General features: G+C 39.5%; 1 pseudogene; it reads right to left on the bottom strand.

Moving 5' to 3' along the window:
* Positions 1–380: 380 nt before the first annotated feature.
* Positions 381–673, bottom strand: LOC102927580 (small ubiquitin-related modifier 2-A-like; annotated as a pseudogene).
* Positions 674–7,198: the final 6,525 nt, after the last annotated feature.

Below are 7,198 nucleotides of genomic sequence, written 5' to 3'. Positions count from 1 at the left end.
GTACAGATATTTACTGAATCTACTCATTAAAATGCTACTATCTTCCAGAACCATCTCAAAAATGTCCTTTTATGGTTGGGCTACAGGCAGAGTTCCATGTCTGAGGGCAGGATAAAATGGATGATCCAGATCAGTTATAGAGAGAAAGAGAGAGGCAGGGGTGGTGTGGTGTAGGAGGGAACAGGACCAAAAAGCAAAATATGCTTGTGCACATACACTGATTATTTTACGTACAATTAGGGAATGAGGATGGGGAAATGAAAGAACAGGGAGAACTATACTTTGGTAGTCAATGTGGTGGACCCAAATTATGGCTTTCTCATAGAGAAGGTATTCTTGAGCTATAACAAACTCTTGGAGTAAAGTAGCAGGTTCCCTTTTCAGTAGACACCTCCTGTCTGCTGCTAGGACATATGAGGTGTACCTTCATTCTCCATTTCCAATGGTGCGGGTGTGTCTGTTTCATTGACTGGTTGCCCATCAAACTGGAATCTGATCTGCCTCATTGATAAATCCTGTCATTCACAAAAGGTTTTTCTATTTTCTATTTACTAACTGGTGTCTGCCTCCTCATCTTAAACTGCACCACAGAACCTTCCTTCCTTGCCGCCTTCAAATTAATATGATGGTTGTTCTCAGTCTTGACTCCTTCATTGGGTTTCTCATCAGCCATGGCGAGCACCAGAGTCTCCCTGGCTGCTGCTTCACAAAAGAGGAAGCAGGTCTGCCCTGAAGGAGACACACAGGCGGCACCTCAAGCGGATGGAGGAAGCAGAGGTTATACACCAGGAGGTATCCATTTTTAGAAAGGAAACAAACAAACAAACAAACAAAACACCAATACTACAAATACTTGATGCTTTGTACCTGACCATCCAATTACAAAAAGGTTTTAAAATTCTCTTTGGAATGTAGACACTAGAGAACAGCTTTATCGTTAGTGTTTTAGCAGAAGGTATATACTAAAAGGGAGCGCCTAGACAAATATTTTAAAGAATTTAAGCTATAAATTCACAAACATTGATTGGGATCATTCTCAAAAGAATGGCTCAAGACTCTCCAAGTGGAACACAATATTTAGCATATCTTCCAAGTGGGATGTTTGGACACTTTTCTGTGCTGAGACTAATTTAGAAGGACCAAGGTCAAGTCTGTCTACAGGCCAAGACTCCCAGGAAGAAAACACAATTATCCAGAGGCTTTCTACTCCACACACAATGTTTCCTGAGAAGCTTTTGATTTTCTGGTTTACTTAGAGATGCTTCTGTAAGTGTCAACACTGTCAAGGTCATATCTCCGTCAAGGTCATGAGTGAGTCTTTTATTGACCCCCTTTCTTCTTGGATCTAGTGGAAGCAGAACAACATCTAGTACATTTTCAAAAATGGGAAGTTTCCCCCTTTGTTTTTACATCTCTAAAATTTTATTCTCACACAGTTTTAGCTCATGACTTCTGTCTTCAAATAAAATTTAATATAAAAGAGATGCACAGTGCCAGATGGAAAGAGGCTGATAATGCTGAATACCATAGCTCGCTGGCCGACTACTGTTGTTAACACTATGGAAACTATGAATCAATTCCTGAGTATGTTTTTGTTTCTAAAAATCCATGGTGTAGTAAAAACTTCTGAAAGTTGTATCAGTCAGCTTTCTGTTACTGTGACAAGAACTGGAAACAACCAGTTTAGAAGGAGAAAAGCTTATCTATGGGAAGCACTCTGGACACATCCAATCTCATCTGATAAAAAGAAAGGTCGATTTGGTTCTTAATTCTGGAGACTTCTGTCCATCATTGGTATGTGCCACTGCTTTCAGGACAAGGCAGAGTCCTGTGACAGCTATGCAGGGCAAGAACACTTCCTCATTGTCAGGGTATGAAAGAGAGAAAGAGAAGACATTGGGGTTCCAATATCTTTTTCAAGTGCTTGTGACTAAAGACTTCCTCTAGGCATTGTATCATAACAGTTCCTGCATACAGTATTGTGGGCTGGGGACCAAGCCGTTAGCACATGTGCTTTTGAAGGATACTTATCTAACACATACCAAAACTTTATAAGTTGTGATGTGTATTGATGCCTCATTCCTTTTATGGCTGCATAATATTCCATTGTGTGGCTATAACAGAGTTTGCGTACCAATTATCTGTTGATGAACATTTAGCTTTGTTCTATCTCTTGACTATTGTGGTTAATGTCATATATGTAGTTATTAAAATGAATATTGGAAAATGGAAAAAAAATAAAAATTATTTTTATACATGTTTACAATTCTAAGGTGAAACGAAATATCAAAAATTTGCATTTTACACATTACTAACTATCTTAGTGTAGGCAAGGGGAGGAACAGTCAAAGGTAGCAGCAATTCCTGTTGTCTTGATACACACTGAAGGCAGTCAGCACATTTATTGATGGAGTAGAGAGTATGAAGCCAGTAGGGAACCCATTTGCTCCGAGTCCGAATCCTCACACTCATTACTAGTTGTGAATGATTATCACAGTCATCTCTCTCTCAAACCTTCAATTTTTTTTTAAACCCGTGAAATGGGAATCTTTTTTTTTCAAGACAGGGTTTCTCTGTGTGGTTTTGGTGCCTGTCCTGGATCTCGCTCTGTAGACCAGGCTGGCTTCGAACTCACAGAGATCTGCCTGGCTCTGTGAGTTCTTTAATCCCGAGTGCTGGGATTAAAGGCGTGTGCCACCACCGCCCGGCCATGAAATGGGAATCTTAGCCATCAACAATAATACAGCACCCCTAACCACTGAACACAATAGCTTCATGTTCAGCAAGCCCCATATGAACTGTGCTGCATACTCTGAGAAATAATGTACTGCTGTAGTTTTGTAGGTCACTTTAAGTCTTTCCTGGTTCAAAAATATAAGTGGAAGCTAGGCTTGGTGGTACATGCCTACAGCCCCAGCATCAGGGAGGTTGGCGTAGGAGGATTGTGAGTTTGAGGCAAGCCTGGGTCACAAGTTATGCTCAAGGGCTATTTTACAGGATTCTGTCTCAGGAAACAAAACAGAGAAGATATGTAAATATTTTTCTTATGTTTCTTAAGATTAAAAAAATCAGCTCATCTTAACCATAGATTTTAAATACAGAATTAAAGCATATAAACAAGAATTCATATTCTCTTGCCTGGTATGGGGGCACAAGCCATTAACCCCAGCACTTGGGAGGCAAAGGCAGGAGGATCTCAGTGGTTCTTGTCCAGTCTAGTCTATAACAGTGAATTTCAGTCCATTAAGAGCCACGTGGTGAAACACTGTCCCAATCCCACAAAAGGGGCACATGAATTAACACTCTCTTTCATGACTTACAGAAATACATAGAGAAACAATGTAGTGACTGGAAATAACGCCCCAGTTTTTACACCTCTCATTTTAGTCACTAGAAAAACAATTACTCTTCCAAAGATGTCCCTCTGCTATTACGTCTCTTGCAGCATTGGCCTTGGACATCGGCTGCAGCATTTTTGGATCTTGTTCAAGTGACTAGGAGAGTGAAACGGAAAGTGTGAGAAGCGGGAAGTCCTTCATGACCAACTGTGGCCTTCGGCCCTTGGGAAAGGGCTCAGTTAAAACCACAGCGTGCCACTGTGCTCCAGGAAAAATCAGTGGCTTGTTGGGCAGCTAGAGGCTCACAATTTACAAAAAGCCTCTTCCTCTAACTCCAGTTTTCAACATGTGAGAGCAAGTCACATGGGAGGAAAGAGACCGTGGACTGCTTTGATGACAGTTGGCCATCGTCAAGGAAACTGCTCCCTTGGTAACCGTGGTCAGTACATCTGTCTAGTTGCATTTCAAAGACTCACACAGTCACTACCATAGAAAATATATTTTAAACTGAAAACACATAGAAAAAAATACTATTGTAACATGAATAAAAAAATAACAGAGTTGATGAAGATGTCTTTGCTTTTATGACAAAGTAGTTAGGAAGTAATTATGGTATTAAGTAGGATATGTTTAGCAGTGTTAAGTTGTAAATAAAAACTAAAACATCTCCAGTTTAAGACAGCCCATAAAACAATAAATCTAAACCATATAATCATTGAGTTTGGTATTGACAATATACAGAGCATGTAAGACTTCATAAAAGTGTTTGTAGGGAGTTTATGTCAAACACTGAACAATCCCAATTTAATGAAGCTAACGTTCACAATAGCACTGACCTTAAAGAAATGTGGGCAAGAGGAAAGGAGATGAGGTTAAAGGTCAAATCCAGGAAAGGATAGAACGTTAAGACTGGCCAGGAATGAAGAAAAGTAATTCTGAAGTATAAAAGATAAGATGGTAAGAAAACATGATTTTAAAAATTATTGTATTTTTATTTTGTGTATGAGTGTTGGCCTACATATACATATGTGTACTACATGTATGCCTGGTGCATGAAGTGGCCAGAAAAAGGTACTGGATCCCCTGGAACTGGAGTTACAGATGGTTGTGAGCCATCATGTAGGTGCTAAGAACCAAACCCAGGTCCTCTTCAAGAGCAGCAAGTGCTCTTAACCACTGAGCCATCTCTCCAGTATGAAAGCATGATTTTAAAAAGACACACACACACACACACACACACACACACAATCCCCACCACATTTGATTCATTCATAGCTCTTAAGGAAAAAGCTTACACTGAATTGCTATTTCCCTTGAGGGACTAGAGAGAGATAAAATTCAAATTTAAGAAGTTGATTAAAGGTAGACATTTAAGTATTTTAATATGTGTTACCTACATAAATTTCATAAGCATTTTTTATTTCTATAAACATAACTTATAAGTCACATTGAACATGGTAAATAAAGGCCTTCATTGATATTAGAATATAAAAAGTCTGTGCCAGTAGGCAGAAAAGATGAAATAAAGACAAGATGTGATGTCATTGTACATATCTGGGAGACAGCAGATAACTCAGGGGATTGAGACAAACTGTTGGGTTATGTTTTGAGATGGACCTTAATTAACCCATAGAATTTTACAATTTCTCTCTATACATTTTCCTCAACTTAACAGAACATTATCATGGAAGAGGTGTCATCCTCTGAGCTTGCTCACACAAACTTGCTCCATGAATAAGGTCAGCAGCTTGGAAGCACATCTCAGAGATTACCGTGGAAACTCTTAGGGATGCTAAGGTACAAGATGGCAGAGAATCAGAGTGGGTGGAAAGTACGGACATCACCCGCTACGTCAAAGACGAATTCCTAAGGGTTGGACCATAAATATGCAGAAATTTTAGGAACACTTTAACCAACTTATTTTACTTATGTTTTACTTTTTATGTTTGCACAAGTGTGAAATATGATAAAAATATGTGTCTAAGTCTAAAACTGTTCTTTTAGTAAGTACAGAACAAAAATTCTAGGTGATAAGAAAGCATTACATTATAGTTCAGGCAGCATAGCTTTTTATTCCTTAGTGCTGAGGGAGATGAGCTGTGCTCATACTGGCCAGTGTCACAGAGATAATGAAGTAAAGCAGTGCACCTGGACACCAGCTTTCACTATTATAAAAGTGAGGGAAAAGGAGTGGAATTGGATGGAAGATCTGACCAAGAACTTTCCTACTCATCTCCACAAATAGGAGGACGCCATGATGATAAAATGTATGCATTGGGGCTGAAGCGATGGCTCAGCGTATACTGCTCTTAACCAGAGAAACCCACCGTCCTCACTGAGTGGCTCCATATTGCCTGTACCTTCAGCTCCAGGAGATCTTCCTGTCTCTTCAGGCATTTGCACTCATGTGTATATACCCCTCATACAGGTCCACACACACACACACACACACATATATATACATAATTAAAAAAGATAGGCACGAATTAATGACTAGCAAAGATGAAAAACAAATTTGATAAGTGCTTCTTTATGACAAAGAACTCCATGATTCAACAAGCAGTTCAATCAATTTTATAGATGACCTTGGTACTTAATCTTACTCTTTCTTTGTCACTTGCTTGGAAATCCAATTTCATGTCTGCTTTGAACATCAAAGAACCCAACTAGGTTCAGTATATATAGTTTCCCAAAGGAGAAAAACTTTCCCCAATACTAAGGTTGATATAGACACATTAACTAGAGAAATACTAAATGTGGCAGTTCTATAGAACAGGTTGATTTTTTTCCCTGATACATTATTCTTTGAGACTATCTTCACTGTCAAACATAAAATGGTGTCTTTGCAGTTCTGCCAGTGAGTTGCTGGACACGGTCTCTTTCAGCTGACTTATCTACCAGGGTCTTTTGTGCCTGTTGATTGAAAAGTCATCATGCACATGTTCCATTTTCCTCTTCTGTTTGACAGCGTCCCAGACAGACATCGGAGGAGAAGATCCTGCTTGCAACATTACATCACTGGCTTTGAGAGTCTGCTGTACTTCGGTAAGAGAGAACACGATTACAGCCTTGGAGTGTAACTTCCATTTTGTGGAAAGCTATTTTCACTTTGGCACATGAACACAATATGAAAACGAAAAATCCTAAAGGGAATATGGAAATCTGTACAGCCTCTAGCTGATTCTTCAAAGTTCATTTTGAAAAATGTACTTGTTTTGAGATTCACTGTAGCAGAAAAACTGTATTTACTAAACCATCTAGCATATTCCTAGACAGACATAATACCACCAGTCAATCCATGTTATGCTGGCTCTTCCCTTTTTTTGGGAAATTGGGTTTAAAAACTGTTTTCTTTCCTCATTGATAATAATTTTTGGAGTAGCCAGTAACCGCTGGGAAATCTTGGTGACCTTATCTAATTGTGGTAGAGGCAAAAATCATGGGTACCACTAGGAAGGCCACGTTTCCCAGCCTTGCCTGCAACCAGATGCAGCCATGTGACTATACTCAAGTCAAGAGGTACGAATAAAAGCTATATATATATATATATACATGTATATACGTCCCCACTCTTCACCTTTTTCTATCTTTGCTTGCTGTACGATTCATGCAAAAATCCTGGGGAGGCCTTTGGGGCTTCAGAGATGCATAATCAGTAGAAGGAAAAAGCCTGAAGCCATGCACCCACGGGGCAGAGCAACTGCTCTCAGTTCAAACCCATGTCTGGGCCAAGAAAGACACATCAACTTCCGACACATTAAAGTGCTGAAATGCCAGGACTGTTTTTTTGCAGTCTGGTATCGCTTAATCAGACTAACAATGGAAGTAGAACCGAGAAGTCTCCAACTGTGCACCTTAGG

The sequence above is a fragment of the Peromyscus maniculatus genome, chromosome 3 (assembly GCF_049852395.1).
Source record: "Peromyscus maniculatus bairdii isolate BWxNUB_F1_BW_parent chromosome 3, HU_Pman_BW_mat_3.1, whole genome shotgun sequence".
NCBI classification, from domain to species: Eukaryota; Metazoa; Chordata; class Mammalia; order Rodentia; family Cricetidae; genus Peromyscus; species Peromyscus maniculatus.
Note: the sequence above shows the minus strand (reverse complement) of the source record. Positions and strands in the feature narration are given on the sequence as shown.